Raw genomic sequence first — 24,266 nt, 5'->3', positions numbered from 1 at the left:
TACACAAGGACTAGATCACTCAATTCGGCGTTTGAGTAATTGGCCATAATGATTTAATTTCAAACTGACACATGAATTCACTCGAAAGCGGGATTGCGACTGACTAAACGTACGTCTAAACAAACACCTAATAACTGTTTTGGTGCACAAAGTTATCCCCTTTTTGTACAGAAAAACGTTCATTGCAATTTATTTTCACTGATATTTTACTTGCACCTAACAAGAAGATTAATAATATATTAGTGATGACTGATGAATCTTGCCAGGAAGTCGCCGAAACCACTATAGCTTAGTCCAAATCTCAAGATTGGTTTGATGCGAGGTTTGTAAGAGTTACAGCCTCAAAGTTCCATGAAGTTGCGCACTACACGACAACAGAAGGTGCAGTAACTACTTATGCTGTATTGGGAGCCTCAAAATTTAGAGCAACGGAACCGATGAAACAAGGGTTACATTTAGAAAACAAAGATGTTGTAGGTGGTCGCACATCAAAAAAAATATTGCATATGAAAAAATCGTATTGGTTATCAAGAAGAAATATCCGCTATTTCTACTTTTTGCCCACTAGTTTATTCAGATATGTTGATCAGTTGGTTCATGTAGCTTGTGTTTTAGCAAATTTTCTTCCCCCAGTCAATGAAACGAGAGAATAAGTTCATAGTTTATTTTATCACAAATACAAAGCTTAAAACACAGACACACCAGACACTTTTTGAAAAACACAACGCATTTCGAAATCAATGTTGACATCATCAGTTGATGTTTTGAAAATTTAATTGAGTTTCTTCAACTCCAAACCTGTCAATAATGTAATGTACTTTTAAATCTGGGTTGGCACACAACCATGAAAAAAAACTTGTACTACTTCTTTTTGGTACGTTTTTACGAGTTTTTAGAGTGCTACGTATGTAACGGGTTTATTTTCTGAACTAGTATTGTACGACATCTAATTTTTTTCTTCTCAAAGTCTCCCATTTCAGGTAAATTAATTTTGAGTTTTGTAAACACATGATTTGAAGGAGCCTGTCTCTACGAGTATAGTCTCGCATGGAGTCAAACTGCTGCTACATAGTTTCAATTGAATACTCTCAAAGCCATTATCATGTCGCTTTTTACGGTCTTCGAATACATTTTTAAACGACAACAAGTGAACTAAAGTCAACGGTATGATGACAGTAGTTGTTCACTGTTAACTATGCGTTAATTCTAAAAACCAAAATTCTAAAAATCAAAGTCTACTTTGAATTGTATAATGGGTTGCCTGTTTTCAAAATTCAAGGCAGGAACAGATAAAATGGGCGCCCTGTACTGTTTGTAAAAACTGAAAATAGAATCAAAACATTACACACCGCGCCAATATTAACACATATTGTAATATTTAGGAAATCATTGCCTTCAGGGTAAATATTTAAGTAACTTATTAACTTTGTGGAGCTACTTGTATTGAAGGGCTTGGTTTTACCAACAGATGTACTTTGTAGGGTTGGTTTCAAGACAATAAGGATATTGTTTTTCCATTATGTTTGTAAGATGGCTGTTTTGCACCTTTCTATTATTTGCGCTGTGGTGACTAAAAGAAACCCAAGATTGCAAATTTCCACAAAGGCCAATCGAGATTGAGCTACTAAACATTTAACACATCATGTTAAAACAATTCGAGCGATGACGTTGTTAAAACAAGAGCGATTTAATGGGAAATCAGTACTCATGAGCTTGAGGTGCATCAATCGTTGGTGTTTCAAGCCTTTGCTTAGTTCACGAAAACTGAACAACACGATCGTAGATCACAAATTTTCCAACGGCTACATCGATATTATAATACCTGAACTACAGCTAAGCAATAATTTTGGCGCGGAGTGTAAGTGCAAAGTATCCCGTCCGTTAAAACGAAAAGGATGTAATCACTAATCATATTGTTTTACAAAATTTTTTCAAAAAATATATAAAATTTCGTGACAGATTAAAAATTTAATGTTATTTACTAGCGCTTAAACACACATTTGGAGTAATAACTTAGTTTTTTTTTGGTAAAAGGAAATAAACAAATTTGGACAATTTTTTTTCACCGGGGCAAGCCTGGCACCCGGATTGGCGAGGCCCATATTCCAACTTTGCAGTGTGAAGGTGAAGCAAGGTCACCTCCGTCTATTCTGAGGCCCTCGCTAAGTGTCCGCAAATTAGTGCCGCCTAGTGTCTCACCGCCTTTTCAATTTGAAATTTCAACCTCTGATCACAACAACTGCGCAATTAGATCATTCAAAGTCTCCTTACGTCACCTGAGTTGCCGCCGAAACCATCCCTGGAGCCGCCTCCTCCAAGTCGATTTCTTCATCCGTGGTCAAACTAATGCCTTGTTTGTCGCCTGTTTGCCCTTCAGACATTTTTGAGGCACTTTTCGCCGAAATTCGCCTCGCTACACTCAACGTGACAATCGTCTTTTCTTATCACCTTTCTTGCACCGATATGACACTGACGTTTTTCGCTCGTCCAAGTCCTCGACACTAACTTCGTCCCAATTACAATCACGGCACTCAAATTTCACTAACTTGCACGTGAAATTATTCCATTTTTGATTTGTTACGATACTTTTTGAAAAATCTATTTCCACAAAATTCAAAATTGAAGTCAGAAAATCATTCAACACCGTGTCGTCGTCACCTCGATACACTCACTCTCTCGAGTTCTTGCTACTGCCGCCGCGCCGTCGCACTGCTCATCACCCGGTCGTGCCGTAAAAGTAAAATTAAAACAAAATAAAAAAACATAAGTAAAATTAAAACAAAATAAAAAAACATGCCCTTAGGTTACATTTAAGTTCAAGGTTAATTCATCTTGTTTCAAAATTAAAGTTTCATTCGCGCCTCAATTTAATAAAAGTGTACTTAAACGGTCCCTTGTGTACGAATTTCTTTAAATTTTACGTTGAACAGCAGCATAAAATCACTTTCTCTTATGGCAGTAACAATGTTGTTGCTTATTCCATAGATACGAGTAGACGTAGTACACCTTTATTTTACAAGTGGTTACTTACTATGGTACATAATTTCATTTAGTTATGGTCTGTTTTTTATAAACAATTGACAGTGTCAAAATCGGGTATGAAAGTAGTTCATATCGCCTTAAAAAGGGAAAATTGAGAAATTAGATTTACATTACGTACCCGGATGTGGGGTAAGCTATACACCTAGTTATACAGGGTGAGTCTGAATTCCATCATACTCTGTAAACTTTTCGTTGCGATAGAAACGGACAACTTAATCAATTTAGAGTTCATATAAACTTCCAATAAAGGAACTCTAAATCAATTTAAAACAACATTGAAAATTATTGCTATGATTACAAACTAATTATTAAACACTGACCGGCTCGTTTGCACCAAAGCCAGTAGATCTACTGGCTTTGGTTTGCACAAAAGAAAGGAGGAAAACAGCGAAAATTGTAAAGAATAATTTTGCAAAATGTTATAGAGGGTGAGTCTAAATTTCTTCATAATCTGTAAACTACAGTGTCAATATGTGTAGAAACCGGAAACGTAGTTTAAAATTGCAAACGCCTAAAATCAAATTTCCCTTAATTCCATCCCTTACGCGACGCTTATGATAAATCAAATCATGAATAGCCGAAAACGCTTTAAAAAGAGAGGTATTTACTATCTTACAGTGAATGAAATAACGCAAAAATGGTTTAAATGCATGGTTGCGCCGTAACTCTGTGGAGGAGTGGCAGAACCGCCACGTTGATACAAACGTGTTGTTTAGATCGTGTTTTTTATGGTTTTTAATAAATAATAACGATTGTAACCCAGTGGTGATGACTTTTTTAGTTAATAGTGTTGTTTAGCTTGATAACAGTGCAGTGAAAAAAAAACAGGAACACCACTAGGAGGGGAATTTCAATTTTGCAGATCGGGGCTTTAAAATAATCCGACCGACTTGAAACTCAACATATATAAACAACTTAATAATAGCTTTCATTTGGTATTAGTTTCAACTCATTTAATTCAACCCTTAAAAACATCCCCCAATTCAACCTTGCAGACCAGGGCTTTAAAATGATCCGACCGACTTGAAATTCAACACACATAAACAACTTAATATAATCATTTAGTATTACTTTTAACTCCTTTGATTCAACCCTTAAAAATATCCCCCAATTCCCTAGACGCTAGTCAAAAAGCTTGTCTAACTGTAAAAAATTGTGGATTTGTTTTTGGGTTAGGGGTGGATTGTTGATTTGAGCAAACAATACTTCAATTTGACTTGTAAAGGTAGAGGTCAAAACCAACATTACATATGCTTATGTTTAGTAGGCTTCATCCCCTAGTCGCTAGACACTCCTTTAACATTTTAAATAGCGCCTCCTACATTTTAAATCATTATTAGAAAGAAAAAAAAATTAAAAAAGAAGGGAAAAACTAAAATAATTGCAGAGAAAACACATAATTGTAGATTTGTTTTTGAATTAGGGGTGGTTTTAAAAAGTGGGAGGTACTTACTACAATTTAAAGTTCTAATTAAGGAAACGATGTAACCTAAAACGAAGATTATGCTAGTTTTACACTCTCGCCTTTCAAGACGAATCTACAGGTGTCTCAGCTAAGACTTTCGAGCCTGTTATCTCAGATATTTGTCAACGGATTTTTATGATATTTAAAATGCAGATATTTTAGACGATAAAGATTAAAATCCAATTAATGCAACAACTCAAGTCTTAAAAACGTAATTTTTACATGCCTTTCTAAAATGTTAAGCTTTTTAAGACTTATATTAAAAAAATATCATCAGTGAAAAATGCTGTCAGAAAAAACTCGTTTGTGAAAGACGTCTATTTCGCGAGAAAAATGAGAAATAAACTGTTAAACGTAGGTACGGATGCAAAAGCGTAGATCTCTATGAGACAAGTGAGCACTACCATTTTCAATTACCATTGAATTTTGGTCAATCCTACTCGCAGAAACATAACTGTCACGCAAGGGACATTTCACAATTATCTCTCACCCATACAAAGTTAAAAAACAATATTTTTGACTTACCTTTGGTACTGGATGCTTTAATTCTTTCAAAAAAGACTAAAAGAACAACTGAAAAATTCTAGACACATGAAACTTCAGAACTTTGGAAAAGTTTCGTACACTGCTGATTAGATGATTCTCTTCAAAATAATAAGAAATAACAAGAATAGTTAGGTACATTTAGTTTCTTCGTCTACAAACATTTCGAGAGTTGTGTGTACAATCGGTTCGTTCACTCATGGAAATAATACTCGGATTTAACACCACAGATTTCATTTAGTCTTTCTTTAGCAAGGGCCAGTCTAAGACTGACTCCAAATTCCCACACAAAAACTGGTAATTCCTAAACTTTCCCACAAAAATGCATACCACTAAGTTAAAAATCATGATAAGCGCAGCGTTGGCAGGGTGGGTTGCAGAAGATCAAATAAATGCGCCCCAACTCTACTCGTACCTACTCGTACTTAGAATAATGATTGATATGTCTAGGAAACAAAACCAGATCAACTAATTAACTAATTATGAATTACATTACTATGAAAACTATTACATCCTAGACCCTTACTTACACATTATTTGAAAATTATTATTATTACTATTTTTTACACTATTAACAATGATATGTGGGTGTTTTTGTATATAGTTTACGTGCACTCTTCGACACAAAAAAAACAGTTTTGGGTAATACAGCGACAAAGTTTGTTTAAGTGTTTTTAGCCTCAGTGTCAGAGTGTTCTTTGTCGCCTTGTGTGGATTATTCCGTTTTCGTGCTTTTATTCGTTCTTCACTATATTTATAGTGCAATAGTAGGTAGTGTAATTGTAAATTAGGGTAGTGTCGTTTGCGTAAGACAATAGTGAATTTAGGATCGTATTAGTGACTTGTGATTTGTTTTGTTGTATGGTAAGTACTTTGAATCAATTATAATGTTTTGGGCCATCGTCTAAATTTCACAGGTGAATTTTATTTATACGAGTACACTTGTCCGTCTACAAAGACGTTATGTCTTTTTGATCGTAAAATACAAATTGGGGTAATTTTATTAGTCATTGACGGATATGTTTACGCTCATCAAAAAAAAGTTCAAGGTTGCTGTGTTATTGTAAAGTGCTTTCAACATGTATTTTGATCCAAAGCACCCTTCGAAATGATTGCTATTTTCATTCTCAGACTGCGAGAACTTCATTTCAAAATTTAACATCCGACTACAAATCCGACTAAATTATATGTGCAAAATATCCCCTTAGCGCTTAATGCTTAGTTAACATTTTTTATATTATAAATATATGCTAAATTGTAGAGGGGAGACACTCTATGTCTCACCGCGCTTGTAATTACTTGAAATAATTTTTTTTAAAAAAGCCAACTGCTTATTCAGAAACATAATTGGCGCAGTCAGTAGGATAGGCGAAACGTCTTGTGCCCAAAAAAGTGAACCTCCAAAAATCTAAGTTGTGGACTTTCACCGAAAAATTGTGAACCCAACAAGTGCGTGAGGACTTTCACCTAGTGGCCGCTGGACCTGGACAACTCCACGGACTTCCAATCAAAAGACGGTGCGTTTCAACGCTTTGACGCCTATCGAAAAAACCTGAAGACAACGTTGGCAGATGGAGTACAGTTGGTGAGTCGTAGATGTCATTTTGCAACAAATTCGGACTCGAAAAATTGCACCAATCTTATCAAATTCGGGCGAAAACCGAAAAATTAATTGTTTGAAATTTTTGAGTATTAAGAAAAATAAAAATTAAAAATGCCAGAAAATCAACAATTATTTAAATTTGAATATTTACAGATTTTACCGGAATTTACCGGGAATCAAGCTTTATTAAGCGAGTTCATTGCTACAAGTGAACAGTTAATTAATAAGTTTTACAATGTACAAGATGCAAATGACTTTCAAAATACCTTATTAATAAAATCGATAAAAAATAAAATAAAAGGTGAAGCTGCTGCTCACATAGCTTCGTATCAAATTAAAAACTGGAACGACCTCAAAACTGCGTTATTAGCAACATACGCGGACAAACGTGACTTACAGACGTTAACCATCGAATTGTGTAATTTGCGACAAGGCAACCTGCAGCCACTAGAATTTTTCACAAGAATTCAAGAAAACTTGAATCTGCAAATCAGCTATATTTCGACCCAAGTAGTCGTTACTGCCAGAGACGCATTAATTCAAAATTCGAATCATTTGGCCCTAAGAGTTTTTCTAAAACATTTAAACAACCCCTTAGGAGATTATTTATCCACTAGACAACCGGCAAGTTTGGGCGACGCTTTACGAATTTTGACCAATGATTTCAACATAAATGACAAGACCAAATTTACAAAACCCCAAACTAATCACAACAGACCAAACCCAATGGTGTACAAACCCTTACCTCAACCACACCAAAATTTTAACCGTCAGCAAAATTTCAATCAAAACCGAAATCAATCTAACGTATTTAAACCACGACAAACTCATTTAGACAAACCAGTTCCAATGAGTATAAGTACCAGAAACACAGTTCCAAATAAACCAAATCATAATTTTCGACAACCTCAGCAAAATTGGTACGCGGAAGAATTGCACAACAACGAAAATGAAGTAAATGACCAATCCGAAATTCAAGAATGTCCTGATGATAATAATGAAACAAATAACGGTGCATCAACCTCATTTTTTGAACCAAATTTTGAACAATATTCAGAACCTTTTTTAGAAGAAGCAGCCTCGGACATGTTGAATTATTAAATATTGACGACAACCCTTCACAATTGCCTTATATCGTTATACCCTTTCCAAACTGTAAATTAAAATGCTTAATCGACACTGGTTCAACGAAATCGTTTATAAATCCAGAAAAAGCAAAACTTCACTTTGCTAAATTAATAAAAAATGACCCGTTTATTATTTCTACAGCGCACGGTTGTACAAAAGAACAATTTAGCGTTTCCATACCCTGTCCCAAAATTTTTAAAAGTAAAACTAAAATCGTTAAGTTCCATATATTCAAATTTCACAAATATTTCGATTGTTTACTTGGCATTGATAATTTAAAACAACTCCAAGCAAACATTGACCTTAACTTGGGCAAACTCTTTCTTCCCAATACCCAAATCGATATAAACTTTAAAAAATTATGTGATTACAATAATCATATCGAAGTCCTGCCAAATTCCGAACAAGTAATAAAAATTAAGATTGCAAACGTTAAAAATGGAACTGCCCTTTTACCAAGACATACATTTTCAGACCTAGAAATTCACGAAAGTCTCATTAAAGTCGAAAATAATTTCGCTTTAACGTCGTTAATAAACCCTACTAACAAACATACAAAAGTTGACATCTCTCATCCATTTGAAGTGATTCCACAGGACCAATTTGATATACCAAATTTAAACAACCTTGAACCTCAAGCACAAAATTTTGATTTTTCCAAAGTAAGATTAGACCACTGTAACAAAGAAGAGTGTCAAAATTTAGTAAAGTTGCTGAAATCTTATTCAGACATTTTTTATTTTGATTCTGACAACCTAACATTTACAAATGCAGTGAAACACAAAATTAATTTAAAGGACGAGACTCCCATACACACTAAAACATATCGTTACCCCCACATTCACAAAACGGAGGTACAAAATCAAATATCCAAAATGCTAAAACAAGGCATAATCCGACCTTCTGATTCGCCATGGTCCTCTCCAATTTGGATAGTACCCAAAAAATTAGACGCTTCCGGGCAACGCAAATGGAGAATAGTCATCGACTATCGAAAACTCAACGAACAAACAGTCGAAGATCGTTACCCCTTACCAAATATCAATGACATACTCGATAAGCTGGGTCGTAGTCAATACTTTAGCACAATCGATCTTGCTTCCGGTTTCCACCAAATAGAAGTAGACCCAAACGATGTCCAAAAAACTGCATTTACGGTAGAAAATGGGCATTACGAATTCGTCAGAATGCCCTTCGGCTTGAAAAACGCCCCATCAACATTCCAACGTGTGATGGACAATGTATTACGCGGTATCGTAAATAACTGTTGCATTGTGTATTTAGACGACATAATCGTTTTCTCGACATCTTTGCAAGAACATATTCAAAAATTAACAGCTGTTTTTGACCGACTACGCAAATTTAACTTTAAGATACAATTGGATAAAAGCGAATTTTTAAAAAAAGAAGTAAATTATTTAGGACACGTCATTACACCGGAAGGTATAAAACCAAATCCAGACAAAATTAAAGCTATTTTAGACTATAGTATTCCAACAACACCGAAACAACTCAAAGGTTTTCTTGGTTTAATTGGATACTACCGAAAATTCATTAAAAATTTCGCAAAAATTACAAAACCATTAACTATTCGACTAAAGAAAGACCATAAAATTGACCCAAATGAAACTGATTACAAAAATTGTTTTGAATTTTGCAAAAACCTGTTAACCAATGATCCTATCTTACAATACCCAGATTTTGACAAACAATTTATTTTGACGACTGATGCAAGTAATTACGCCATTGGTGCTGTTCTCTCGCAAGGAACCATCGGTAGCGATTTACCTGTCGCATTCGCCTCGAGAACCCTGAACGAACATGAAATTAACTACTCCACGATCGAAAAGGAGCTGCTTGCCATTGTTTGGGCAACCAAATATTTTCGCCCTTATTTGTATGGACGAAAATTTAAAATAGTCACTGATCATCAACCACTAAAATGGCTTTTTTCGCTTAAAGAGCCTAACTCTAAATTAGTCAGATGGCGTTTACGTCTTGAAGAATTTGATTACGAAATCCACTATAAAAAAGGAAAATTGAATAGTAACGCCGACGCTTTATCGCGACCTCCAAATTTAAACATGGCTACAACCCCAGACAATTCTGAACCAGAAACAGATTGTTCGGACAAACCAATATTCGAATACATAAAAAAGTTTAATCAAGAACTCATTAATAAAGAAGAAGACATAAGTTCTACCCGCGTAGAACCCGATAAAGATTTAGACCAAAATATCGATGAAAACGACGATAACATTACAGTTCATACTAATAAGGAAAACCCCGTCTGTTTGATACCTATTTCTGAAGACCCGTTAAATTTTGGCAAAAATCAAATTCAATTCATTTCCGTTACAAACAATCCTTCTGATCCAGTAGTAATCAAATTATTTGAAAATTCAAAACAAAGAATAACAGTCCAAATTTCACGCAATGATTCGAAAAATAATATCCTAAACTTTATAAAAAATTATGTTATACCCCAAGTATCATATGCATGTCACTTCGCATCGGACGAACTTTATGAAATAACCGGAAACATTTTAAGAGAACATTTCAATGAATCAATATTATTTAAAAGACACCTTAAAATTTTAGAAGACGTCGAATCCCCGAAGAACAAATTGCTATAATTCAAAATTACCATTACGGTAAATCTAATCATCGTGGCATTAATGAAACCCTACAGAAAATTTCATCACGTTACTATTGGCCTAACATGCAAAAAGCTATTCAAAATTTTATCAACAAATGTGAAATATGTAAAGCTGTAAAATACGACCGCAAACCATTGAAGCTAAAATTCAATTTGACTCCGACACCGACCAAACCATTCGAGATTGTTCATATAGACGTATTAAAATACCAATCCCACAAGTTTTTAACAGTCATTGATGCTTTCAGTAAATATGCTCAAGTATACCTACTCGAAAACATGCAAGCAATAGAAATAATGAAAAAATTACTGATTTTCTTTAGTCATCATTCTGTCCCCAGTTTGATTGTAACTGATAATGGATCAGAATTCGATAACGGTGTTATAACAGAATTTTTCCGACTTCACAAAATTGATGTCCATTTCTGTAGCCCTCATCACCCAGCAAGTAATGGACTTATAGAGCGTTTCCATTCAACATTTTTAGAACATCTAAATTTACTCAACAATCGTCTTGAATTTTCTAAAGACCCAATCTCAACAAAAATTTTATATGCCACAAATGCCTATAATAATTCCATCCACAGTACCACAAAACTAACCCCTTTCAATGTTTTGAATTTGAACAATGAACAAGAAATTGGAGATATTAATTTAGAATATGTAATTTTAAACAACCATTTACAGTCTCATAAAGAAAAACTGCAAATCATTTTTAAAGAAATTAACAAACGACTAACTGAAAACAAAGAAAAATTAATAACCAAATTAAATGAAAATAGGGAAAACATACCAACTAAATTACCTGACACAGTTTTCGTAAAAAGTAATTTTAGATCAAAAGTTCGAAATCGATATAAAAAAGAAGAAATTTTAGAGACAAACCGTGACCGTAAAACGATAAAACCTAAAATCAATAAATCAAAAACCGGCAGAAAATTTAATAAACTCCATATGGATAATGTTAAACGACCAACTAAACAAGAAAATTCCATTGCAGGTACATCTTCGTAACCTGGCTAATGGTTACCGTTTCGTCAGACCGAAACATTACAAATAACCCTGGCATCCTTCCCATAAATTTAGGTAAAGCAAGGCTTCAATCTTCTTCGGATCACATGATCCACTATTTTGATATTTCCGGTCTTTTAACAGAATATAATAAATTGCAAACCTACTTAGAAATCGTGAAAAACTCAACGGTTAATGAAACTGAAACTCAAAAAGAAATTCAAAATTATTTAAAAATTATTCATTATAACATTAATCTTGTAGACGAAAAACTTTACCCATTTTTCCAAAATAAACGAGCAAAAAGAGGATTAGTTAACATATTAGGATCAATCATAAAAACTATTACAGGAAATATGGACTCCGAAGATAATGAAAGAATAACTAGTGTCATTAACACAATAAAACAAAATCAAAATAACATCGCACATCAACTGACTAATCAATATTCAATTAATCAAGAAATAATTAATAAATTCGAAAAAACTATAAAGGATATCGAACATAACGAGAGAGCATTGTACTCGTTAACATCAAAATTTCAAAACGTCACAAGAAATCAAATAAACACTTTATTTATCAAAGACACTTTGAACCAGCTTACTCATTTATTCAATGTAATTTTGAATATTGCTCAAGATATTGAAAATTCATTGGCATTTTGTAAATTACAAACTGTTCACCCAAGCATAATAACAAACGAAGAACTTTTCAAAGAACTTTTGAAAATCGAATCTATTTATAAAAATCATTTACCATTTCCTGTAAAATCTGAAAACATTCAAAATTATAAAAGAATTTTGTCAACCAAATGTGTCATTAATGAATTCAAAATAATTTATTTTCTTTCTTTTCCTTTGTACGAAACACGTGAATTAGAATTATTTTACTTAATACCTCTTCCAGACCAGAAATTTCAAACAATCATACCATCTGCAAAATATGTTTTAAAAGGCGAGTCCGATTTGTGGCCGTTAACAGACATCTGTGACAAAATCCAAAAGGAATACTTCTGTAAAAATGAATTAAGGACCTATGTTAATATTTCTTGTCAAATGGAAATCTTATTTAAAAACACGTTTGAAAAATGTCTTCCAATCCAGCTCAACAGGCTCCAAACTCTCGAATTCGTTCCCGAAATTAATCAGTATCTAGGCATTTTTCCGGTACCAGTTCCCATCAAAACTTCTTGCTCCAATGTTTTGGCACAACACCAAATCCAAGGTGTCTTTCTCTTCGAAAATCAACTAAACTGCCAAAAATACGTCAATGATCAACTTCTGATTTTTAATGACACAACCGAAGGAAAACCCATAATTCTAGAAGACTTCAGACTTCCTGCAAGAAATAATGCGAAGATTCCCAAGCTAACCTTGAGGACCCTTCAAGTTACAAGTTTAACCAACAACCTGCCTCGACTTCAGATGTACCCCTACGAAGATAGCAAAAATATTTGGCACCTAACCGGAACTGCTATATTGTATTTTGTATTTCTAGCCTTAGCCATCTGGTTTATGATGCAGAAGATAGCATTTCGGCGAAGAAACCAAACGGAAGAAGCCCCTGAGCCAGTAGAACTACCCCGTGATGCCAAATTTTAGTTCCTCTCCGGAGTTTCGGGCTAAGAGGGGAGGAATTATATGTGCAAAATATCCCCTTAGCGCTTAATGCTTAGTTAACATTTTTTATATTATAAATATATGCTAAATTGTAGAGGGGAGACACTCTATGTCTCACCGCGCTTGTAATTACTTGAAATAATTTTTTTTAAAAAAGCCAACTGCTTATTCAGAAACATAATTACTACAAATAAACTATGATTTTTTTATTAGCCCAATAGTAGTTCCTATATATTTTTAAACCACAGTTTAGAATAAATACAGCGTTAAAGAAATACAAATTTATTTTGACGAGTATAGCATGGAGCAAGAAAAATTGATTGGCAAAAAACCCATCCGGACCCCAGTCAGGGAAATTGTTGCGAATGTGATGACCTTTATGGAACGATAGGCGGAACAAAATGCAGTTGTTGTTCCATTGAAAAACTTTAAGCGACGTATATTAGAAGCCACTGGTATTTCGGAAAAAACCTACCGAGCGATTAAAAAAGAAACAACAGCAATCGCAACAGGACAAAAACCCAAATTTACTACCCCAAGAAAGCAGTACCCACACCCCGCACCAAAAAGTACCTTTGATGAAGGCGAAGAACAGGCTATCCGTCAAATAATTTATAAGTTCCACGTAACTGAAAAGCGAAATCCTACATTAAAAGGTATGTATATATGGCGCTGGGTATGATCTAAACATTGGTAAAGGGTGTATTGAGTAGTTGCTAATTGTTTGTTTTTTATTCACTGTGGGTGGGAATTTTGTTTCATCTATGTTGCTTTCGGTGTGCGTTATTAATGCTTAGCTTAATAGGTATCTTAGCGAAAATGAATGCAAGTGGTATACCCTTAAAGGTACCCTTTAAAGCAGACTTTGTCCAAGGTGTTAAGACGTCTGGGATTCAGGTAAAATATTGTCCAATATTGCTATTTAAGTACACTAAGTGTACTTAAGTGTTTTTAAATGCTTAATTATAATGCTATGTGGTTGTTAAGAATTATTAGAATATTATTTTGTAGAACAAAAAACGAGAAAGACTTATTTTTTTTAAAGTGGGGAAAACCAAAGATAATAGGAAACTGTTAATGGAGTTTTACGATATAAGATAATTGTGAATCTAAAAAAACTGATGCAGTATAGAAGCGAAGAAAGACCAATATTTTACATTGATGAGACTTACATTAACAGTGACCATACGACTCCAATGCAATGGTATGACGACATTGATTTGGGGCTGCGAAATTGTGAACAATGCTTTGTTAATTTTCACATCAGGTATGTGCCATATGCACCATAGGTATTTTTAATGAGTTGTGTACTACTGCAGGTTCGAAGGGTGGTGATTACCACGATGGAATGAATTTTGAATATTTTCAAAAGTGGGTAAGAACCCAGAGTTGCTCCCCAATTTGCAGCACCAATCAGTGATTGTTTTGGACAATCATATAAATCATAATAAATTACTGGATGCTGCGCCAACTTCGACATTTTGAAAACAAATTATGATCGACTGGCTTCGAGAAAAAGGTTTGCTTATTACAATCTTTTTCAAATTCTAATGGGGACGCGTATACATCTAAAAATGTCCTAACCTGAAATGGTGGTACACAGCGTAATAGTGCAAGCTAAAAGCGAGCACGTGTAAAACGTGAAGAAGAGGCTAAAATCATACGCCGTTAAAAACTTTTGGAACTAAAATAGTAAATAAGTAAAAACGAAATCGACTAAAATGGTTCATTGATAAAAACGTATAACTAAAACGCTGCATCGTTGTTAAAAACGAAAATCTCTGAAAACGCACATCATCAAAAGTGCACTAATTTGAAAAATTACAAAACTGAAATGTCGGTAAAGTCGATATCCTGCTTTATCTAGTTTACTATTTTACAGATGTCGCCATAGATGCTGTCGAAAGGAAATATTGAAAAACAACCCAACTTAGAAAGTGATTGACAGCTTTGAACTGAGAAAACCCACTATAAACTCTTTATTTGTGCCCCATTTCACTCCAAAAAATTAAAATGCACTGTTGCAAAATTCTACTATAAACTGAACTGAAAACTGAAACTTCGATTAGAAAAATATAATTTTGTGTATTTAGCTAATCAAACTTTGTAAATGTGAAATAATAATATTTAATATTACAAATAAAAATGTTGTTTTAATTTGGTGTAACCGTTTTTTTTATTTTTTGTTGAGTGATTAAGAAGACAGGTGGTTACATAATAGCTAAACGTAAATTGATGCCTACAAACCGTTTTTTAATAAAAAATTGTCACTGTCAAAATCAAAAAAAAATTTCGTTAAATGGCGTTAATTAAAGAATATTATGAACACGGTGCTTTGCCTATGTACATCAACTCAATTTTTCATTTGAAACGGTACAAATTTTATACCCAATTTTGACACTAACAGTTGTTTATAAAAAACGGATAATACTATTATAATAATTTATATACATTCGGTTCATTTTCATAAAAACCATTGTGGTGGAAATTAGGTACTCTTGGCATTAACTTTTATATGAAGTTGTCATGGTAACAGGTTAGTCAATTACACCACGATGGTTTTTATGAATGTGAACTGAAAGTAGTAATCCCAGGCAAAGCAGTAGGTAAACCGACCGATAAGAATGGTAATTTTATACCATTTTATTTTTCAAGCACGTTTAGGCCTGTACCGAGTTGAAAATTTGCCTTTATCTTTTAGACAATCCCCACTCGCATTTAGTCGCTAATACCTGCAGTTGCCATTCCCGCACACCAGTAGTTCAATCTTCTCTGTTTAAAATTTCTCAGTCTTTTCATTCACAAATATAATTAATTATGCGAGATCGATTCCATTCTCCAAATTCCAAATAAAATGTGCAGATTTTCAAAGCTTTTCGGCTAGAAATCGCAAAAATTATTTTAAATGTACAAATAGCTTTTGTGTAAGCAGGTATGAATGTAAACCCAATACCGTCTGCTACAAGATAAGCCGGATGTCATAAAATTGTAATTTAGAAATTCTTAGGTCCCCTTTCTGGTGAATGAGTTTGCATTTAGCCAATAAAATCATTTAGCTGGCATTCGGTTTCGATTTGCATTTGTCTCCTAATTAGATCTGAACTTGAACCTGAACAAAAATTAAAATAAAACATTATTGATTCTTTAATAGACATAGTAGGCATTACTATTTACATTATTTAACGGAACATTTTGTGAAAATTTTTAAGTTGACAGACAGCAAATTCGCGACCGTATTTTCGGCATATTCACTAATTCAGGGAACGTCGATGCATGACTAGCATATTCGTGGTTTTAAATCCGCTAAAACTATTTTGCGAAAGTGTTGCATACAAACTTTTTTTGGTACCAGCTCTCTAAAACAACAAAATTGTAGTAGTTATTTATGTTACAAGGCCGTGAACTAAAAAAAATAATTATTGTAATTAAAAAAAATACTTCACGGCTATGTGGCATACAAAATTTTGTGTGCAACTGTGAAAAATTACCAAAATTAAAGTTTCGTTCGAATCTTTACATAAAATTAATTTAGCGGTGTGCTTTGGTATGGTAACTAAGGCTTGCGTAGTTGCTGTTTATTATTGTCATTCCTATCTATTTAATTGAAAGTGGTGCTGTTTTTTTGTGCTTTATAAAGAAAATGAGCAGTGATAGGTCGCAAATTCTCTAATATTTGTTATTACATATTAATAAAAAACGTTCGATTTATCTAATAAGCTTATTTCATTCAAGATCATGACCCATAAAAAAGTCTTTGTCGGCTGGTTAAAAAAAAAGCACGATTGAGCTTTATTTGGTTGTTTACTAGGCCTGATTCCAAGACAGTACGTGGTGTTTACTAGTTGCTACATCCTAAGACGTCGATAAGTAATTTTGTCGACGCCTTGGACGTAGCAACCCGGAACCATAATTTGCTGTCCTGACAATTATTTTAACATTATTTAATAATCTTTAAAAAAAAATAAAAAATCGTGAAAAAATCGCCATAAAGCATCACGAACGTTAAAGACTGCCGATCTCAAACAATTGTCTTCGTTCGGTAAAATCTCCTTACCGTTCTTGGTACTTAATATATACAATGTTTTACGTTGTCAATACTTTATTTTACTATAAACAATTATGCTATTTAACGAATGAAAATACAAAAAAAAGTGTGTAACTATACAAAACTTTGAAACTTCCTATGTCTTAAAACGTTTGAAATAACATTTCAATATTGCTAAATGAGAATAAATTGACTACTCGGTGCAAAAAGAGGATATGTACCATTTCTTTCGAAAAATTTATTATCGGTCAATCAGTCAAATTTATGCGTTTTGTACTAACAGTAGCTTTTCTCGTAAATAAATTTAGATTTTTCACACACTAGGCTACAGATTCTTGCTGTCTCAAGCTATTCCGTTAATTTCGGCTTCGTTAGCCATCAAATTTATTTTGTTTGATGAACAACCTCATCGTTCAACCTCATTTTAAAAAGATTGAACTCAGATTAACTGATTTTAGTGCAATATGATGGACAGTTTCAGCCGCTGAAACTTTGAGATAAGAATTAAAAAGCTCGATCAGTGCATAAAGTTTTGTATGTATGATATTAAAAATTGCAAAATTGGCTTCGGCCCAGTGTGCGCCTTTACAGTAAACAGAAATGTAACGTGTGTCGTTCTTCACCGCCCTTGATTTTTCGATCATTAAATTTCTTCATATTAAAGTACTATTTACGTATTTCTGAAATTTAAACCTTAAATTTGTTTTCCAAATTTACATTTTACAATTTACGTTTTGTTACTTTTTCCGTCGAGGTCTTCAACTTTGTAAAAATAAAATAAATAGAAATTTTGTGTTTTTCCGTATTTAGATAACAAATGTAGCGACATCTATGCGGTAGTAGTTAAACATTTCAATTTTGTAATTTTTTACTTTCGTGTATTTTTGATGATGTGCGTTTTCAGAGATTTTCATTTTTAACGATGTAACGTTTTAGTTTATACGTTTTCATAAATGAACCATTTTAGTCGATTTCGTTTTTACTTATTTACTATTTTAGATCCACAAGTTTTTAACGGCGTATGATTTTAGCCTCTTCACGTTTTAAACGTGTGCGCCTCTAGCTTGCAATTTTATACTTCGTGCGATTTTACCCAAATACTTTTTCGATGCCACCACGCTCCCCATTCTAATTGCTTTTTATAGTGTACCGAACATAAAAATCTAATTCTCCTTCGATAAAGGTGTGCAAGTTGAAGACACCTTTTGAAGGCTTTAAATCTATGAACGTATAAACAGATAAAGGAGCAACATAAACAATTCCTCCTTGAGAGCTATCTTCAAGAGGCTGGGGTTGAAGAGTTAAGGTTTCCTTCACACCACCCAGAGCTTAACCCGATTGAGAAAATATGGGCCAATATAAAAAACTGGGTGGCGGAGCGTAATGTACTTTTAGACTTAGTGGCGTGGAAGCTTTGGCTCGCCAAAGGTTTGGGGAAATAGGTGCCGAAGAATGGGCAGCCATTTGCCAACACGTCACTAAAGTTGAAGATGAGTACATTGTGCGAGAGCCAATGATCATTATCTAGAAGAGTTTGAGTTCGTCGTAAATGCCGGATCTTCTGACGAAGAAGTTTTCGATGTCTCAAGTTCGGAAGATGACAAAGACCCTTATAAACTCTCAGCGCCAACAGACCCCAGCCCTCAACTTCATTTCAAGATTTGGGAGTTGCTCCTCTGGAATAATTTACCATCCGCCGTGTAAGTTCTTTTGCACGTGTTTCTTTTAAATTTCGTTGCGTAATTCTGGGAAATAAATTCATTTTTTTATAAATAAATTATTTTTGTTCATTCAGTTGTCATATTTCAAGAAAATTACCAAATATTATTAATGTTAATTAATTATGAGACAAAAATATTTTGTTACGCCACTGCTCCGCCTCCCGTTTTACATTTGTGCGCAATTAGGCCCCACCCAGGTGTGCAGTTATCCAATTTACACTACTCTACATATGAAATTTAAAAGTGTAATCACCGTGACGTATTCGCGCGCCGTCTGCTGGTTGGCTAAAAGTTCCGGCGCAACTATATTTAAATGTTAACTAACCATGGTTTAAATGAATGAAACCAAGTGAAGTTGAACAAAAACTCCAACTAAAAAATACTCTTTCTACTTACAATTATAACAATTGTTCAGAAAGTCCTTCTGCACTTCCGTAATAGAATCATATCGGGCATTTCAGGATTTGTTTGAATTTTCAGTGACACACAAATCAAGGCCGAACTAACAACACACTAATCTGCACGTCGTACGACACACCGGTGATAACACAAGTTTTTGCACTTTTTTTGCGTTGGACGCCATAAGTTTCTCGATTCTTTAAAATGTAGTTACTACTGGCGTGCTTAAATTTTACATCGGTTTTTTGCCTTCATATGGAGGTATCGCCCAAAAAGGAATTTTCGAGGTTGTGCGAAATAGTCTGACGACTCTCTAGTTTATAGAGTATGATGGAACTAAGACTCAACCTGTATAAATTTCTTCAATTAAGAGGAGAATTCTCACTTGCCATAACATTTGTCACCACTTATTAGACTTATTGTTCAACCAATCAATACGAAATTTGAAATACACTTTGGTTTGAACACTATCTTTGTTTGCACGATCGATTTTTTTTACTAAAATTTTGAAAAAAAGTTTGTCTTTACATAGTCGAAAAATTATTTTTTTTAAGGAAAACTTTACTCGTACAAACGTAGAATAACTGGGAAAAGTTGTAGCAAAAAATAACTTTTTTCTTTTTAAGTTTCATGAATTCTTTGATGAATTGTTGATAGACCTTGACAATCTCAAAATTTTACATGCAAATATAAATTTTAAAACAAGTTATTTGGTAACCCCCTTTTCAAAAATTATATTATTATATTATAAACCAAAAAATAACTAACTTAATAATAATTGCGAGCTTTAACAACAATTTTAAACAATACATCAAATCCTGTAATTTTTCACACCCTATCAAGACAGAAAAATTTAATAGACAAGAAATCGAGAATGTTGATTTAAACCATCTACTGGATCAACAGAATCAAAATTAAGATTTAATCCAAATTCGAACAAATCACTTAAACAACGAAGAAAATATAAAAATGCAATGTCACCATCCGAGGAAATCGTTAAAATCCGGGTCACTTACCTGATTAAAATTCCGGATGGCCGCAGAGTATTTAACAAGAGACCCTTGATAACGATCAATTCATGATGACACCAAGTCAACCAATACTTTTTCCCAAATTTGATGAAGATCCGAAAGGTACTGACGAAGCTGACCTACCGAAGGGTGATACAAGTGTACACATCGGAAAGATAAGTCTCGATGCACTGCAAGACTTGAAGACAAACTTGCCAAACAACAATCCAGAGATTTCCTTTGGGAGCATTTCACAAAACCCAGCATCTGGACAATTGTAATCTGCGGACTCGTAATAATTATCGGCGACATAATTATCTATCGTAAGACCGTTCCCAAGTGCCGTAAAACAGGGTCACCAGAAGAAGTACAACTACCATTGACGGAGGTACAATCACCTACAAGGGGACAAATTGCAAATATTCCAATTCCTCGTTAAACCTCGGCAATTCCATCTTAGGGGGGAGGTGATATGTGATCGGCCAGTGTCCCGCCCCGTACCATGGAAGCTGCTAATGATGCACATAATTATCTAACAGGAGTAACACGGCATCGTGGGAGGGACACTTGTAGTCTTGTCGCCAAGAAAATTAGACATAAAATAGCTTTTGTAGCAAGTGAATACATTTTTCAAAGTTTAAAATCGCTCTTGAATTTTTCAAAAAACCTATTTCTTGTCATAAAAAGCGACACCAATCTATTAAATGTCCCTAGCCATTGTTGCAAAATAAAAAACACCGCAGTGCGGATACAAAAATAAATTTAACATAGCTTCTTTTTATAATTTCACATTTTTTACTTTAAAAAACATCCACAAAATTTCTAGATTATTCACACCTTTTATGTGAAATAATTTTTCTATGGCCTACTACTTTCAAATATTTTAAATATATTTTTTGTCAAAAATATACAAAAACACCACACTGCATTTTTATATTGCTTTTAGTTAAAAAAATAAGCTTTTCGAAAATGTCATAGTCAACTATGATTCCAATTCCAAAAAATACAATTTTATGTTATTTTAACTAAACGCATGATTTAAAAAACCGCTGATAATATTATTAAATTCTCTGTAAAAAAGTGTGGAAAACGTTGCCATTTTCATAATTTCTTTAGGCCCGAATGTAAAAACAGAGCATGTGGATTTTTTTGAACATTTTTTAGATATCCTGAGAAAACTACCCAATTACTCCCCTTTAATGACGCGACCTTCCGGACACCCCCTGTACAGTGGCGGAAACGAAATTTTGACATTTTGTTGAGAATAATCCATACGTTTTGACAATGAAGTGACAGAAGTGTCCAAAATTCCGTATCCGCCACTGTATAGTGTATTTAGTATTTAGTGGCATGTGCACATTCCCTATATAGCGTGATTCTTAAATAGACCGACAAACTTCTATCCATTGTAGTATCAAATGAGTACATATTGGTCAAAATAGTAAAAAAAATCTTAGAATCACCATTTTCGAAATAAAAATATTTAAATTTATCAAGCGTATGCCACTGATATTCTCCTGAGTAGTTAAAGCACAGTAAGCAGAAAGCATGATATTCATTTGATGACAATGCATGTATTTGATCAATGCAACAATGTTCACTGTGTATTACCGATATTCATGATAAAAATGAGCACATTTTGTTCCAATACAACTAATTTAAACTTATAAGCGCCGTAAGTGACACGGATTAAAAAGATTTCTACCCCTACGAAATAAAAGTGTAAATGTGCTGCAGATCGTCTCTACTTATCCTTGGAAAATTGTATCGGTCTATTTAAAAATCATTATGTATAATAGGGTAAACCAGGCAAACGTGCCCCAGTTGATGTTCCCCAGTTGATAACGTGACCCACTCGCGAAATTAGCGGATACATTTTGAATTTGGCGCTAATTTGAACCGAACACGTTTGTGACACGAAAATAGCTGCGATATAAACAACACACTGCTGGTTTTTATATGTTTTAAGTGGGAAAAAGTGATCAAAATGTATAACAGTGTGACTTTGTTTTGTATCTCTTAAAGTTAAAATGTTGGCTTCATATTTTTTTACTTTTTTAAAGTTTAATTCTAAATCTAATCTCTTTTGGGTTTTGTATGCATACAATGACGTTCCGTTTTTGGTAAACTTTTGTCTCGTGTTCAAGTGTGGCACATTATCGTAAACATTGGCTAATGTGCCCGATTTGTTTCGGGTAATGTACCCCATCTGTGGATTATTTTTAAATTATTATTATTATGAACTTCTAATTTATTTTAGGAAATGGGAAAGGTTAAAGGTATAGATCCAACAAAATGAACGAAAGGAAATATGATAAAAGCCATAGAAGACGTGACAAGCAAGAAAATGGAAGTAAATAAGCGAGCCATTACGAACTTTACGTAGACACATCCATATGGGCTGGAAAAGCAAGCAGAACATTGGTAGACCATGCGAATTAGGATATGAAAATGAGTTGAGACTTGTGGTTCACATTAAGAAGCTCGAATCTATCGGATTTCCTCTGGACCAATCGAGACTGCAGTCCATTGCTTACGACTTTGCAGAAAAACTGGGATTGCGTCAACGATTTCAATAAGTAGAGAAGGCAAGCAAGCTAGGATTGGTTTCAAGGGTATATGAAGAGGCACCCAGGCACCCAAGATATCGATAAATATTTTGAAATGCTGTTGAAAGTGTTACTACAATGTACTTATTTTTGGATTTCGGCGCCATCGGCATGAACCTGTGGCGCATGCTTGATAGAAAAAGTGGTGTTCGACAAGAACGAAAAAGACACCAACGTGTTTTATCAGGGCTATGAAAGTAAAGCGACGTTATTGGTCGATTAAAAATAAAGCTCTCAGCCACCGCAAGGGAGCGCATCGGTAGAAATTAATAGGCAGCACACATTGCACTGTTGTGTTACTGTGTTACCAAGACAGGCTTTGACTGTGGGCTCTGGTGTCAAAGTCTGTGATACCGACACTGTGATGTCAAACAAAACTATCAAATGGTCGAACGCCATTTTTAACGGTTTTGTTTGTGTTTTTTTTACCTTGTTATTCAACAAAATTCACACAGCAGTGCATTTACTTTGGTTTTAGTTTTTACAACTAATAAAGTACTGTTTGAATTCGTGAGAGGTAAACCAATAGAAGTAAATTAACGTATAACAAAACATGACTCTGTAGAAAATTGAACGTGGCCATGGGACTTTTACATTGTTATTTGTTCGGTACAAGGGTGTACCAACAATAAAAGGCCCATATTTGGTTTCCCGCATCCCATCAGTAGATACAAGCCGTCAAGAACCCTGGATAATGTAGTTTGGATTGCCAGTTGGCTATCCAAGGTGCCGGAGGACAACAGCAGCAATTTGTTGCAAAATGGGTGATTAATTTTGCTAAGAGAACTGGATTTTCAACCTTTTGCTTAACGTGTGGACAGATTCAACATTTGAAAAATAAATGTTCCACCAGATGCAACGACACAGGTAATCACTTATAATTTAGCGAGTAACAGTAGTATTGAGACCTTAGAGCCAATTTTTGAGTATTTTTGAAAGAAATTCACGAAATTGCGTTTCTGAATGACCTAAAAAACACTTTAAAACAATCGAAACTGATAGAATTACTTCATTATTGAAGTAATTTGGTGCATTTCTTATGGAATTTGGCAAAACAGTTGAAAGGTTGAAAAAGGCACCATCCTGACATCATAACTTAATTTTCGACTCAATTTTGTTTTCCTTAAGGCCTTAAAACTAATATTCTTTGCTCGTGTTTTATTTAAAATTTTGTAATTGCAGCAAATTTTCTCGGAAAATAATAGGAGAATTTAAGTAGATAATTTTTTTTCTATTTTTCAGATCGTATTTCTTAACCGTACAACAGTAAGCCTCAGTCAGTTATAACAACATAACAATCCTCCAATAAGTCGAGGCTTTCACGTCGGTGTTTCAATTAAACTAAACAGCGTCGAATGACCGAAGACCGCTTTGCAAGAGCTAAAACCGGCAAGTTGCCATCAGATGTGAAA

General features: G+C 34.1%; 1 long non-coding RNA gene across 1 annotated transcript; it reads left to right on the top strand.

Annotated features, from left to right (window-relative positions):
- The first annotated feature begins 18,298 nt into the window (after positions 1-18,298).
- Positions 18,299-24,243, top strand: LOC135265730 (uncharacterized). The gene is made up of 4 exons (XR_010333543.1): positions 18,299-18,815; positions 22,506-23,371; positions 23,420-23,721; positions 24,097-24,243. It is a non-coding gene; the product is annotated as an uncharacterized LOC135265730 (long non-coding RNA).
- Positions 24,244-24,266: the final 23 nt, after the last annotated feature.

This window comes from Tribolium castaneum, chromosome 3 (assembly GCF_031307605.1).
Source record: "Tribolium castaneum strain GA2 chromosome 3, icTriCast1.1, whole genome shotgun sequence".
Lineage (NCBI taxonomy): Eukaryota > Metazoa > Arthropoda > Insecta > Coleoptera > Tenebrionidae > Tribolium > Tribolium castaneum.
Note: the sequence above shows the minus strand (reverse complement) of the source record. Positions and strands in the feature narration are given on the sequence as shown.